The 16,848-nt window shown below is 35.2% G+C and overlaps 1 protein-coding gene across 3 annotated transcripts in view; it reads right to left on the bottom strand.

The window, feature by feature from the left end:
* The window catches only part of ARHGAP6 (Rho GTPase activating protein 6), a 471,152-nt gene that overhangs the window by 142,661 nt on the left and 311,643 nt on the right, over positions 1–16,848 (bottom strand). The window lies entirely within an intron of this gene.

Raw genomic sequence — 16,848 nt, forward strand, 5'->3', positions numbered from 1 at the left:
GTAGTAGGTACTGACAAATTTGAGAAATAATTGAAGACAAGAATGCTTTGGTGATAAAAAAAAAATATCCACTTAGAACTTAGGTCCTCCAAAGGTGGGTGCACGATCAAATATAGAGTCAGCCAGGGGTGCTTTTTGTCAAAATTGGAGCCCTGGAACTCTTAGATCTTTTAATCAGTTACTTCTGAGATCCGTCACCTTGTCTTCTCAGGAATTTTTACAATTTTGATTTTTAACATGTTTGGCTGTGAATCATTGTGCATGTTCAGGAATATTTGTTAAGAGAACAAAACGTGCATTAGAAATTGATTTCACATGTAATGATATTGACAATGAAATTGGCACAAAATGTGCTTTTAGATACATAGGTAAGCATTTATATAATTACCTGGGGATTCAATAATTTCCTTTTCAGTTTACAGACATTTGTATGGATCCTGGGCCCTGTACTCAAATGATAACATGCAGGGAATGAAATGGATGAAGTTAGGTCCATTCCCAAATTGACCAAATAGGACTTTAGGAGCCCAGGAACCAGCATTTCAAGAAGCTTTCTAGGAAACTCTTATGCAAAATAAAACTTTAAAACCATTTTTTTCTTTATCTAGATTTATGTTATATATATATATATATATATATATATATATATATATATATATATATATGTGTGTGTGTGTGTGTATGTGTATATACATATATATTATATATACTTTTATATAATATATATATATATATATATTACAATGGATAGCTAGTATCTACTCTTTATATTTGTAGCTGAATTCTGAGAAATCCAAGATAATGTTATGTTTCACATACAAGGAAAACATAATATTAATTTATGTTAAGGTCACTATTTGTTCATAAATGCAGATATTTTGTAAAAGAAATTCTCCTTGATAAATATCTTTTGTTGATCTGCATGCAAACATGGGGAGAAATGGATAGGAATTTCTCACCTTAGAGGGGCAGGATGAGCCATTTGGCCAGAAGGAAAGAAAATCCAAGTCATTGTCTTAGCCTATAACTTGGCCATCCCTTAGGCTATAAGTAGATCATATTAAGAAAATTAAAACTGAAGCTAGGAGAAGGCTTCCCAGCCTTTCAAGAGACAAAGTTTGCTGTTTTTTCTCTTTTGGGGGAAAGTTACCCAAGTTCCAGACTATGAAAGAAGAATTAAGTTAAAAACAAAACAAGGAAACAACCATGTTTCTGATGTCAAGTAAATAAATGTGTTATTAAGACATGCCCTGTGCAAGTACCAAAGGGAATCTTAAATAAGAATCTCACCAGGAATCACTTTGTCCCATCTTACCCATGTGTTTCCCTTTTACTCCTTGATACCTTTGGGGACTTTCACTCTGAGCCAGAGCCACTAAAACCTGTTTGTGATGTTTATCTCCCTTGCCTGTTGTGATGTTTCTCTTCTCACTTCCCTTTCTATGCTCAGAAGCTTTCCATAGCTCTACAGTACTTTGCAAGTCAATTGTGACTTTTATGCAGAAGACTGCAGGCTTTCCATGACCTGACATCTACTCACCCTTCTCTTACTTTTTCTCCCAGTAAACTCTGCTTTCAAGTCAAACAGAATTGCTCACTCCCATATTTTGTGGAACCACTGTCTAGGCTTTCTTAGTTTTCCAACTGTGGAGTTCCCTTTAACCACTTATTTCATGTAGAAGAACTTCCTATTATTAGTGCTTGCTTGTACTCACTATGCATTAGACTCCATTCCCTTTTGCACCCTTAAGAACATCACTCCGGCTATTCTCTTATGTCTCATCCATTTTCTCATTTCTCCTGGGCAGTCTCATCAGCATTAAAACATACTGTGATATCTCTCAACATAAAAAAGTAAAGCTCTTCATCATACTTCTTATTCATAGCCACCACCTTATTCCTCTCCTTTTCATGCAAAAATCCTTTAAAGGAGTGTATATATTCCACTTTCAGTCTTTCTTTCATTAACCTTCCTCTCATTAAGGTTACTCATTATAACCACTGCATTGCTCACTAATCTGACTGATTCTTAGTCTTCACCTACTTGATCCACCAGCAGGGGAAGTACATAATATCTATAAATCAGAACTCTTTGAAGATTGGAGCAGGGGGTGGCAGGAGGGAGGGAGAAGGAGAAGTACTGGGGACTGAATTAGAACAAAATATACCATGCTTTATAATTAGGTCAAAATGGATTCTACTGTCACGTATCAATAACCAATAAGAAAGAAAATGGGTGCTATTGATAGTTATGCATTATTTACAATCTTACCTGGCAAACTGCAATTTACTTACTGCACCCCTCCCCATCAGAATCATCATATCTATTATCACAACCAATTGCTTTCTCCCCTGTAAAACACTGTCTTGATTTGGCTTTGTGAACACCACAGTTTCTACTCCACTGGCCACTAATTCTCAGTATAGACTGTTCCTTTCTAGTCTCCGAATGTAATATAGTGTTGATATTCCTCATGGCTCTGTCCTTGGATTTCCTTTATATTTCATCCTTAATCATTGTTTGACCTCATTCCTTTAAATGACATCCATACATTGATAGCCCCCTAATCTATAGCTCCAACCAGTACATTTTTTTTTTCCTGAATCCTCTGGGTTCTTTAACTTCCTCCCAACCCTCTCCTCTCTAGTGTTCCTTATTTATATCAAAATCAAGTCAAACCTAGTGGCTCAAAACCTTGGCTCCATATCACCAATGCCTCCATATCATACCATAACCAATCTGACAATAATTTCCATTGGCTCGAAGACATACCCAGATCTGACCTTTTCTCACTATTTCCACTGGTACTATCCTGGCCCAAGGGAATATCATATCTCATTCTTAATTAGTAATAAAATTGCTGAATGACTCAGTGTAGAGAAAGCTTCTGTAAATCTCTCCTCTAAAAGTCATCATTTCTCCTGGTTGAAGATGATTTTCTATGAGAACAATAATCTGTCAATGAGCTACTTCCAGCCATATTCTTTCCTAGAAAGGTAGTAATGCTATATATATATATATATATATATATATATATATATACACACACACACACACACACACACACACACACACAAACACGCATGCATGCACACAGAAGAACTCTTCCAAGTCCTACAGTAAGGAATTAAATTGCTAAGTATGCATTTGTTCTTTTGCAGTTCACAGCATTCTTAATGATGCCTGAATGCTTCTCTTTTACTCATAACTAAGTAGTACTATTACATTATTACATCACAGGCACTTATTGTTCTTGTTGACAATGTATAGAATGGCCATTCCTCATACATTTTTGGACTGAGTAAGCTGATCTTGGTAATAGTACCTTCTCTGCCAACAACTGATTCCAAAACCTAGGACTAATGCCATCAGATCTCCGTTGACTCATTTGTGGTTAATAGCACATGAGGAAGTGGCGATTGGGAGTTTCTGGAAAATGTTTCCTTGAACATAAACAAGAGACATGGAAAGGGACTCTATTCTTCCTCTATGGCAGTGTTTCTGAATTCCAGTACTATGGACTTTTTGGGTTTGATTGTTCTCTGTTATAGGGAGCTGTCCAGTGCATTGTAGGATGTTTTGCAGTATCCCTGGCCTCTACCTTGTAGATGCCAATTGTGACACCCAAAAATGTCTCTAGACATTTGCCAGATATTCCTTGGTAGTAGTGAGGAGAATCACCCTCAGTTAAGAAGAATTCTTGGTACAGATATTTACATATTTATTACCAAACTGCCACAGGTTTCCTTGCTGCCAAACAAGAAAGAATACTGAGAAAAACATAATGTGAAAAGAACTGCAGGGGAAAAATTCCAAAGTCACTGGTACATAATCTAGCATACCTGTGGATTTTCAGTGATATGAGTCTCTAAAATCTCTATTCCAGATGATTTAAGTAGGTTTACTATTATTAACAGCCAAGAACATCAAAATGATCTGGGGTATACCCTCACAGCTCAGAGCACACTGCTTTATTCCAGGGTTTCCTACAGCCTAGAGAAATGACCCATGCCCCACCTTAGGGCAAGATTCCAAGGGGTACAGTTTTATATGAAGGATGGCAAACAAAATGGCTTGTTTTCTCATTTGATAATTATTGCTCAAACACACTTCGGGAATTCTACAATTCCATTGTAGAATTTTAGAGCAGGAAGGAATTTTAGGGAAGGAGAACTAAGCTAAAACCAATGTTTATGTTTATTTTCAAAAAAAGCCTTCAAAAGAGGATCAAGGCTTATGCCTCCAAATATTAGGGAAAGTGCTATTATTCACTACAAAACACTTTCTGAGCATGACAAGTCACTATAATCTTGTGTGAAAAGCAAAGGGAAACATTTTATTATAGCTACATACTCTTAAATATTCCCTTCTCTGTAAATGGAAATTCTATGTGGGTTTAATGTCTAAATTAATTACCTGTTTATAGAAGACTTTCTCATTTCCAAGGGCAGAGTTGTCATTGAATTTTGTCATCCAACAATGTTGTTTTTATTTATTAATTTTTTTGGTGTGGTACTGGGGATTGAACTCAAGGGGCACTACGCCACTGAGCCACATCCCAGCCCTATCTTTTAAATATTTTTAAATTTAGAGACAGCATTTCACTGAGTTGTTAGTGCCTCACTTTTGCTGAGACTGGCTTTGAACTCACGAGCCTCTTGCCTCAGCCTCCTGAGCCCCTGGGATTACAGGCATGTGCTAATGTGCCTGGCCACAATATACCTTTTTTTTTTTTACTTGTTGACAGACATTTATTTTATTCATTTATTTATATGTGGTGTTGAGAATTGAACCCAGAGCCTCACACATGCTAGGCAAGCACTCTACCACTGAGCCATAACCCCAGCCCTACAATATAGTTTTTAATATTGAAAACTGATGAAAAAATAGAGCTGGAATCATATATATCACAGTATAGTGAGGAGGGGAAGATATAAACTAATTTACTTTATTGTCAAAAATATACATTATTTTGTGTTATCTTTGATTATTATAAGAGCAATGCAGGGTTAGAGCTAAAACATCCAGAAATACAGAATAAGTAAAATTATTAACATTAAAATCACCCACAGTTCCATAATCAATTATTGTATCTTAGTGAATATTCTCATAAATATTTTCTTGCACATTGACATTTTCTTCCAGAATAATATTATATTGTTTTGCAATATAACATAATATACCATATTTAAAACATCACTTTTATTAGATATTTAGTAGTTTATAATTCATCCCCATTGTAAAAAGTGCTGAATTTGAATCATTGGCTGAATAGGAATTAAACATGCCTAGATACAAAAATTTAAGGGGAAAATACAAACATAAAGAAATTCCCCAAAAAAAAGTGGATCAAAGAGTAGGATATTATTGACTTCAGAATCTTCTTTGCATTCAACTATAGATCCAATCACCAAAGTAACAAGACCAACCAATGGATAGAACCAGGACAGAGAGCAGTCCTGATCAGGGCAAAGGGGGAGGGTGGCACAGTCAACTCTTATAGCGAAGGAAATTATCCATTTGGCAGACTTGATAGGGAAACGCTTCAGATGAACCTCATGGAGAAAAGTTCAACAAATGTACCCAAATAGATTTTCTGTTTATAAGTCATAGAGACATTACCTAGAGAAAAAAACAGGCCTTACCCAATATTACAGTGAGTAAAAAGAAATAATCTGCTCCTCTACAAAAATCCTATGTGTAGCATTTTCAAATATCCATATTTCTTTCTATATATCTATTTGTATTCATGTCTGTATTTATATTTCTACTCATACCCATAACCGTACTTCCATATCCATTCATCTACAAATGGTTCTCAAAGATGAGTGTGCATCAGAATTACTTGAAGGTTTTGTTAAAACATAAATTACTGGGTCCCATTCCCTGAATTCTGATTCAGTCAGTCTCCAAAAGAACCTGAGTGTTTACATTTTGAATAAATCCAACACGATGAAGATATTGCTAGTTCAGGAATTACACTTTGACAACTGTTGCTTACACGTATACCTGTATATTTCTCTTGTCATCTCTAATTATCAATCTCTGTTTTAATGAACATATAGTTATCCACACAGATTTTAATTTTTATTCATTTTCATCAACTGCTAACACCATATACTATTGTGTCAAATACTACACAAAACAGATATTATAATGCCTTCAAAATTTTCTCCTTTAAATTCAATAATAAAAATGACAAGATACAAAACTCTTGCCATGCATATTTTTCCTCCAAGAGAATAGCTAAATTATGATACATCTTTTGCTTTTACTTGGTTTTCACCTCCATTTGCTTTTAAGTTGATGTATTTACATCTGAATGGTTCAGATTTATTTTCCAAACAGTGAGATGAAACAGGGACAACTCAAAGGCAGCTTCATTTTGAAATTGGCCAGGCTTTTGTAAACAAGCTCTTGACACAGCAATTTATAATTCTCTAAACAGCTGGGGGAAAAATATCACACAGAAAAGCAGATGTTATTCTCTCTTCTTTTTGGGGGGTTTGCAATCATTGTCTACAGCATTGCATCCACCACATCATGTCAAGTAAATATTGACTTCACTGGATTTCAACCGTGTCACCCACATTGGAGATGAGGGTCAGAGAACAAAGCTTCTCAGAGACAGCTCAGTGGCCTGCCTCCTCATGTTAGTTTGTCAGTGCTTGATTTAAGGCTTTTGTTAGTTCATATTTGCAGTGTGCAATAGGAACACAGTTCCACAGATGCCATTCTTAACTTAAATAAATCCTAGGCCTGTATCTCCTCAGGGTAAAGTTAAAGAATATGGGCTATGCTGTCTCAGACCTCAATGGGTACCAATTAGTGGGAGACAAGATATGTGCACAAGGAGATATAATTTGTAATTTTAATGGATAAACAGCTGCAAAAAAGGGGTCACTTTGGGCTGGTTTAGTTAGGAAAACTTCATATTCCATTTATTCAAATTTTGAGGAACAAAGGCTATTTCTCCAGAAAGCAAAATGTAGACATTGAAAAAGGAGGTAAATTTTAACACATGAGGTCAAAGCAAAGACTGTCTAGAGTTAGGAGTTGTGTGACAAGAAAGGGAATAATACACATGTATGATGAATTTCACTATTGAAATGATTACAAATTATATCCACCTGCAACCAATCATGAATGGCTTTTAAAGTATCAGAACAGAAGACAGGGAAATAGGGAAAACATTGTACGCTAATGGAGAAAAAGAAAATATATGTTTTGGCAAATTCAAACAAAACATCATTCCATTTTTACTACACATACAAATACACACAGAGACTTTATGGAATAATTCCAAATTATATTCATATGTCCCCTTGTTCCCATCAAACATTCAAATACCCCTAAGTACAAACATTTTAGCAAGTAGTTCCTGAATGGATGATACAGTCAGCAAAAATTGAAATAAAGCTATCACTTAAAAAAGTCATAAAAGAGAGAACTCATAAGCTGCTGTAATGAAGAACTGCATTTTAACATCCATGGTCAGACATGCATATAAGTGGTATTAGATGCACACAATATTTATTATTTTTCACAAATTGTGTCATAGAGGAATTTGGTAGAAGCAATGCAATAGGAGAAATGGTGACTGTTTCTGTTTTTAGATCCAACAATGTGGCCTTTAGTTCCAAGCTGTTTAAAAATTTTTTCAGTTGGGAACAAATTTAATTGCAAAAGGAATTTTGATGCAAACAGTCTAAAATACAGGAAAAGTGAACATTTTTCAAAATTAGTATATTTCCTAAAATATAGAATATTTTAGATACAAAGAATAGTGTGATTAATCATAGTCATAAGTAATATCTAAATAAAATGAATGATTGAATAAAAGGATATATCTAAATCTGTTGGTCCTTAGTTCCTAGAATTTCAACAGATAACACCCCCCTACACACACATGCATGCATGCTCACATGTATGTGCATGAACACACACTCGTACATGCACACATTTTCAAATTAAATGCAATCCTATTAAAAACAAGCTTGTGAGGCTGGGGCTGTAGCTCAGTTGGTAGAGTGCTCGCCTAGCATGCACAAGGCCCTGGGTTCAATCCCAGCACCACCAAAAAATAAAACAAACAAAAACGAGAGTGTGCTCAAATAAGTTGTAATGGCCCATCACATTAAAAAACGTACAGTTCATCTACAGCCATTATAGCAGTTGATACATTGTTCATAAAGAAAAGGTTATAAAAGCATGAATAAAGTACAAAGCAATTATGCCAAACAAGTTTGTATCAAAAATGCAAACATTTGCCACAGGAATGGAGTACAACTTTTTACTCTCAACATTAATAAAAACTGACCATAAATATCCAAGTCACTGGTATCCTAGTGAGAAATCTTTGTGAAGGAACTGTAGTTAAAGTGATAGCTCTGGAAAATAAGATAAGGGGCCAATTAAGAAATTAGATTTTCTTTTGGCTGTGATGAGACATACATGAGTAGGACCATTGACACACCACTGAAACATCAATGCCAACTTGACAGTTGTGAAAAGTCCCAGGTCTGAGGAACGTCTGAAGAAAATTGCTAGAGTATAAGGAAAATTTTTTTCAGTGAATCATTTCTGTAGCACAGGATTTGGAGTGACTTCATAATTTCCCCATGTACATATATAAAAAACAGCACAGTGAATCTTACCATAAGAATGGGATTCTAACTAGAATAAGATATATTTCCATGCTTTTAAAATTATTTCAAAATGGATTCTGCGGTCATGTATAACTAACAAGAATCAACAAAAATCATAGTGAAAATACTACTAAAATGCTTCTCATGATCTTATGAAAATTTCCAAGGATTCTTCATGTAGTATTTGTGACTTAGAGTTTAAAACAACATGCTATCACTGATTTACATTATTTTGCTTATATTTTGGATGAAGGAAAACAATTTACTTCTACTTTTTAAATATAATCTTCAAATACTTTTGCTGAACATAGTATATCATGAGATTCTGAAGAGTTTGGTATCAGTTTTCAGAAATACCTTATATAGCCAAACACGGTGGCACACGTGTGTAATCCCAGCAACTCAGGAGGCAGAGGCAGGAAAATTGTGGACTCAAAGCCAGCCTGAGCAACTTACTAGGCCCTAAGCAACTCAGTGAGACTCTGTCTCTAAATAAAATATTAAAAAGGGCATAGGATGTGGCTCAGTGGTCAAGCACCCCTGGATTTAATTCCAGGAAGGAAGGAAGGAAGGGAGGGAGGGAGGGAGGGAGGAAGGGGGAGAGAGAGAGAGAGAGAGAGAGAGAGAGAGAGAGAGAGAGAGAGAGAGAGAGAGAAAGAGAAAGAGAGAAAGGAAGGAAGGAAAGAAGAAAGGTCTTAGATAAATATTCATAGCTTGTATAAATTATTGAGGAAACAGCTGGGAAAATTTCCTCTTGGGAAGAACTAGCAATAACATTGAGTATTACAGAAATACTAAACAAAAATAACTATTTAAAGTGACATTTTGGCCCTTAATGTTTATTGTAGTAGAACTTTCTAGTAAAATGAGCAAAGAGAAAGTATAAGCAACACAAAGGTGACTGACTGCACTTCCAGTTTTTAAATCTGTGATGTTACTGTTCCACATAAGGAAAATAAGCAAATTTTCTCTGCTGTCTATTTAAAAATGTGACTACATTGTTTAATGATAATAAGGCTGGAGATCAAAATGATTATGAATAACTATTAAAATTATAATGAATTCACTGACAATACAGAAGAATTTATTCAAATTTAGCATGAAATGTTGGAAAAATTTAAAAATGATTATTGAGTATGTCAAGTGGGAGCAACATGCCTACTTCAATAATGAAGAACAAAATATGAAAGCTATTATTATTTTTCATTACTTTAAAATTTTTTAAATGAAGATGATTCATTATCACTAAATGTAATCATATTATCATATCACCGAAAGACATTTCATATAATTAAATGTGCAAATCAGAAATAAAGCATTTTGTTTGTCTGTAGATATAAATTATTGGTTAAGAAAATATTGTTACTGCTATTCACATTCCTATACAGACAAAATCTGAAACCTAAGTTTTGGCTTTTAGAATTATTTGACATTTTTTATTCAAATTATAATGATCTGAAATATACCTCATTTGAAAGAGAAAAACATACTAGACCAAAGTTCTTTTTTTCTTTAGTAGTTATGCTTTTCTTGCTAGATTAGTGGTTCTCAACTGGGGGTAATTTTATTCCCCATGGGACATTTATGGATACCTAGAGACATTTTTGGTTGCCAGAGCTTGGTGTCTAGGGTACTATTGGCATCTAGTGCATGAAGGCCAAGGGACACTGCTAAAATTCCTTCAATGCAGAGGACCAAAAAGAATAATGTGACCCAAATGTCAGCAGGGCTGAGGTTGAGCAATCCTCCTTAGATAAAGGGTGTTTCCCAGGTTAACTTGTACAACAAGGCAACAAGCACCCAATTCAAAGTGGTGCAATGACAATCCTTATTTGGAACACGTGTAATATTTTACCAAAAGGATTTTTCTTCTTCCATGACACGAAAAATGTAAAGTTTTCCTTCTTGTTATTGTTGGCATCTCATGGAGTAGCAAACACATGGAAGGCTGAAGGGGAGTTGTGCTTTGATATTGAGTGAAACTAATGTCTTCACTGTAAAGCAGGAATCATTTGACATAATAAGAAAACCCATCAAAAAAATCAAACAGCTAAAGCTTGAGCAGTGAGTTTGAATAACTCTCTTTCCCCCCACCCCAGTCCCCAGTTCTCAAATACATGATATTCTCTATAGCTTAGGAGTCACTATTAAACTAAAAATTTTAACAACCTTAAGTAAACACCTTCATTTTCCATAAAATTAAGCAATGGCACAGTAATATAATTGCTTACAGCTGCCAATGCCTCATCGTGAACTAGAGACTTGTTAAACTTTGACTGAAATTTCTCTTCAATGACTTATAGTGTCATTTCTAAATAAAAATTTTAAACTATTTCATTAAATATGGCCATGGTAGTCCACTTAAATAATCTGATATACTTGATACAAATAATCTACTGATTAAATGAAGAGTAAATATTAGGTAAAATAAAAAATCCTGCATTCCTAAATAGAAATTACTTTGCAATTTAACATTAGGTACTTCACAGTATAAGTTACTCATGTTTTACCTCACCCCAAAGAAAGAAAAATAGAAAACTTCATTCTAAGAAGTACAAAACTGTTTCCTGTGTATTTAATATCCCTGAGTATCTATGATATTGTTTACATTACAGGTTATCAACATTTCAGGAGAGGATGTCAAGCTTCTGAATGGGGTACTAGAGAGAAACTGAGGTATGAAAAGTACATCCGATGTTCATTCCTGCTAAGAAATAAAATATAGCTCATATGCTCCATTGCAAAAACTTGAAAGAAAAAAAAATAAACTCCTCAAATAGTCCAGGACAAAACATATCAATCATTCACCTTTAGTATGAATCACTTTCATCAGATTCTTAGGTCCCAAGACCAAACTGCATTCAGTCCTTTAATGACTGGAAGAAATTTGATGTTGCTGGGTGTTTTCCAAACTACCAAATAATTTTGGAATACTGAATACCTCTGGGAAGGGCACACCAAGTGAATATTGTCACCCAAAGGGGTGCTGTTAATGGTATTGTGTAAAGGCATTTGGATCCCAAAACATATGCATGAAATACCACTTAACTTAAACATAGATACTGTGGGTTCATTTGGTAGTTATTTACCTGGCTGTCTACTAAGTATCACGAATGGAGGTGCTGGGGTAAAAAGGTCTGAGTCTGATTTCACAATGGTTTCTAGGAATTTTGTGTTGAATACAACCTGCTTATAGACTTTGCCCCAAATCTTTGATTAATTTATTCCATTAAAAGGAACTTTACAGGGTTTGACAGGTTAAAGGCATCAACAAAACCCTTGCTAATTTAGTGAGTACTTGGCTTGCTTCTCTTTACATACATTAATGTGGCACCCTTTCAAACAACATTCAATGATAGTTTATACTGAATCCCTTACATTACAAGAAAATTACTTTCACTTTGTAAATGCTGTTATTTTGGTTTAGCTTAATGTTCATTGTTCTCATTTTTTAAAAATTTATACCCAAAAGGATTTTCTTTATTAATTTTATCTAATAAATATTATTTAATAAATGATACAATAAAATTTATTAACTAATAAAATCAATAAAATTTTAATTAATTAATTTTATTGATTTTATTTGTTTATTTATTTTTAATTTTTTTTCTTAGAAAAGGAAAATTTTTTTATTTTTTATTTTTTTATTTTTTTTTATTGTTGGTTGTTCAAAACATTACATAGTTCTTGATATATCATATTTCACACTTTGATTCAAGTGGGTTATGAACTCCCATTTTTACCCCGTATACAGATTGCAGAATCACATCAGTTACGCTTCCATTGATTTACATATTGACATACTCATGTCTGTTGTATTCTGCTGCCTTTCCTATCCTCTACTATCCCCCCTCCCCTCCCCTCCCCTCCCCTCTTCTCTCTCTACCCCCTCTACTGTAATTCATTCCTCCCCCTTGTATTATTTTTCCCTTTCCCCTCACTTCCTCTTGTATGTAATTTTGTATAACCCTGAGGGTCTCCTTCCATTTCCATGCAATTTCCCTTCTGTCTCCCTTTCCCTCCCACCTCTCATCCTTGTTTAATGTTGGTCTTCTTCTCGTGCTCTTCTTCCCTAGGCTGTTATTAGTTACTCTCCTTATATCAAAGAAGACATTTGGCATTTGTTTTTTAGGGCTTGGCTAGCTTCACTTAGCATAATCTGCTCTAATGCCATCCATCTCCCTCCAAATTCTATGATTTTGTCATTTTTTAGTGCAGAGTAATACTCCATTGTGTATAAATGCCACATTTTTTTTATCCATTCGTCTTTGAAGGGCATCTAGGTTGGTTCCACAGTCTTGCTATTGTGAATTGTGCTGCTATGAACATCGATGTAGCAGTGTCCCTGTAGCATGCTCTTTTTAGGTCTTTAGGGAATAAACCGAGAAGGGGAATAGCTGGGTCAAATGGTGGTTCCATTCCCAGCTTTCCAAGAAATCTCCATACTGCTTTCCAAATTGGCTGCACCCATTTGCAGTCCCACCAACAATGTACAAGTGTACCCTTTTCCCCACATCCTCACCAGCACTTGTTGTTGTTGGACTTCATAATGGCTGCCAATCTTACTGGAGTGAGATGGTATCTTAGGGTGGTTTTAATTTGCATTTCTCTGACTGCTAGAGATGGTGAACATTTTTCCATGTACTTGTTGATTGATTGTATGTCCTCCTCTGAGAAGTGTCTGTTCAGGTCCTTGGCCCATTTGTTGATTGGGTTATTTGTTATCTTATTGTCTAATTTTTTGAGTTCTTTATATACTCTGGATATTAGGGCTCTATCTGAAGTGTGAGGAGTAAAGATTTGTTCCCATGATGTAGGCTCCCTATTTATCTCTCTTATTGTTTCTTTTGCTGAGAAAAAAAACTTTTTAGTTTGAGTAAGTCCCATTTGTTGATTCTAGATGTTAACTCTTGTGCTATGGGTGTCCTGCGACCCACCAGCAGGTCAGGCCCAGCAACCTGCGGAGTGACAGAGCTGACCCACGCGCCTGCAGGGTAGGCGGACCTGCAACCCATTGTTCTCATTTTATTGAAGGAAAATAAAAAGGTGTCTAAGTCATTTCAGAACTTTGTATATTCATCCCCAAACACTTCAGCATCATTATCCTTTGGGGTAGATATATCTACAATACAGGAGCATGTCCTAGTGACTTAGTGGATCAGAATAGGGCTGGATATGGTAGAGAGCACTTGCAGAATTATGCAGAAGTTGTGATGCGAAAGCCAGCCTCAGATTCTAATCCAAATGCAATACTATCTAATAAATTGGGAGCAATATTTGTACTTGGCTCACTTGTAAAGTGGGAATAAATTCCTCTATCTAGAAGGGTTTTAAGAGGCTTGATTAAGATTCAATGTGAATGTATAACAAGTTCTTAGAAACCAAAACCTATTAATTAAATGAATATAATGCATGTCCACCACCAGTATTTTCTGCCAAGTCTCAGGGTGCTGTGTCATATTAATCAAAATCCAAAGGATACTCACCAACTCTGCCAAGGGTTAATGACATGCAAGTCACTATCTTTGTAGCACTTCTAGACTCTCTTCAGAGTTGTTGAGTATTTCTGGGGTAATATTTATTTCTATAGCTTGGTTTATGATTTCCTTAGATATTTTTTTAGTTGTAGATGGACATTATACCTTTATTTTATTTGTTTATTTTTATGTGGTGCTGGGGAAAGAACCCAGTGCCTCGTGCATGCTAGGCAAGTGTTCTACCACTGAGCCACAACCCCAGCCTGGTTTATGATATTTTATTCCTTCACCACTAAAAACTTTGCATAAAACTTCTTAAGTCTATAATTATTTTAGTGTTCCAAAGTTGCTAAAAGGCACCTGAGACCTTGGTGTACAAAAATTCTAATTTCAATTTATTTTTCAACACATCCAATCTGAAGAATATTAACTCACCTAGCTAGATTGTTCTCCAGACCAAATAACTGAATGTTACAATTAAAATTTCCTAGGATTATGAAACAGAAAATTCTGTGAAAGACAATCAATTTGCTAATCACAGAAGTATTCTGGCGACTCATTATAAGAGGAAAGTGTTAGAAACAAACTTTTCCTCTAAATGGCAGCTTTGTCATCTTGGAAATTCTAGTAATCCCATTATACCTACACAAGAAAAGATCCTAAACTTTAATATGTGACGAACTTCAGGGAGGCTAAGAAGCCTGGGAAATGTTGACACCAGGGTTATGAGATCATTACAGGAAATTCCTGGAGCTGGTGATAGAAGAATGATTCATTGGTTCTCTGTAAAATGGTAAAGATTTTATGGATTGACAGTGAAATAGTCATTTTTTCCATATTTTCACGTCTTGTTGGTGTATTCCATAATTTAACATTCTTAGAAACAGCAGTTTGTTTATCCCAGAACAACACATAAGGGACAAATTAGAAAATTTTCAGCCAATTCCCTCTCACTTACCTAAAATTAAGAAATAAATGACAGTTGTTTTAATGAATGCATTAATTTAGTAATTAAATAATCCACCTGCTAACCCTTATCTCTGTTAACTCACCTCCTTCTAACAAGTTGTTAAAGAATTGTATCTTCCCAAGCATGCCTGTAATCTCAGAGACTTGGAAGGCTGAGGCAAGAGGATCACAAGTTCGAAGCCAGCCTTAGCAATTTAGAGAGACCTTGAGCAACTGAGTGAGACCCTGTCTGTAAACAAAATACAAAACTAGGGCTGGGGATGTGGTTCAATAGTTGAGTGCCCCTGAGTTCAATCCCAGGTACTGAAAAATAATTTTTAAAAATGCATCTTTGTCAGATTCATTTCATTGTTTGTTGAAGTATTCACAAGCAGATTCTGGTCATCACTTCATAATAACAACAACCTCAACTACAACCACCACCAAAAAAGCTAACAATTACTAGGCACTTATTAAGAAACAGCTATTGTTATAAGCACACACAAGGGTGTTTCACCATGCTGGTTAAACTTGGGGTGGAGGGGAGAAATAGCAGTCCAATAGTATAAAGCTTGAGTTAGAAAGGAGTATTTGAGTTTTTTGTACAGTGTGGTAAATAAAGCTAATAATCAAGTACTATACATTTCTAATTCATTAAGAGAGCAAATTTCAAATGTTCTCATCAAAACAAGTTTAAACATTTGGTTTGATGTTAATTAGCTTGATTTTATCATTCCATGTTGTATTCAAAATCCTAACATAATTTTGTACACTGTAAGTATATACACTATAATTTTTCAATATATAATAAAAATTCCTATAGGATCCCTATATTTCTCAAGGGTTAGTGAGATGCATGTGGGTCTTAGAAATCTTTCCATCTTGGCATCTCTGAAGAGGATGGTCTCACATTAAAAACCAGATAAGACACATCCACATAGGATTTTTAAAGTTTTTTATGAATTAAATTTATATAATATAAAACCAGCCATTTAAAGTGTAAAATTCAGTGGCAATTAGTTCATTCACAATATTATGCAACTACCACTTTTATCTAGTTCCAAAAAAAATTTATCACCTCAAAAAGGAACCTAGTTCCCATTAAATGGTGTTTCCCCAGTGTCTCTATATCCAATTCCTGGCAGCCACTAACCCACTCCTTCTCTATAAAGTTGCCTAATCTGTCTCTAATAAGTGGAAATACATGTGACTTCCATGTGTGGCTTCTTTCACTTGTCATTATGTCTTCAGGGACCATCCATGTTGTATCATGTAACAGTACTTAATTCCTTTTTTAATGGCCACATCATCATACATTGTACAGATATACCACATTTTGTTTAATCATTCTTCTGCAGATGGACATTTGAGATGATTTCCCTTCCTGACTTGTGATTAGACCTGCTATGATTATTCACATAGAAGTTTTTTTTTGAATACCTATTTCAGGGTTGTTTTTTTTTAAACCACATAACTAGGAGGAGAATCAGTTTCATTGAATGAATATATATAGTGGAGTGGGGTTGCTGGGTAATATGGCATTTTGTGCTTCACTTGTGTGTGTGTGTGTTGCTGGGGATGGGATCAAGGGCCTCACACACGCTAGGCAAGTGCTCTACCACTAAGCTACATCCCAGGCCTACTTTTTGAGGAAGCCCTCATAGGCTATTTTACATGGACTCATATGATAGACTGGTTTCCCTACCTGAAGCCTCTGCTTCTCTAATCCCTGCTGTTTATACTGCTGAGAGGGTGATCTTTCTCAAACAGAAGT

The sequence above is a fragment of the Spermophilus citellus genome (assembly GCF_964194105.1).
Source record: "Spermophilus citellus genome assembly, chromosome: X".
Classification (NCBI taxonomy): domain Eukaryota; kingdom Metazoa; phylum Chordata; class Mammalia; order Rodentia; family Sciuridae; genus Spermophilus; species Spermophilus citellus.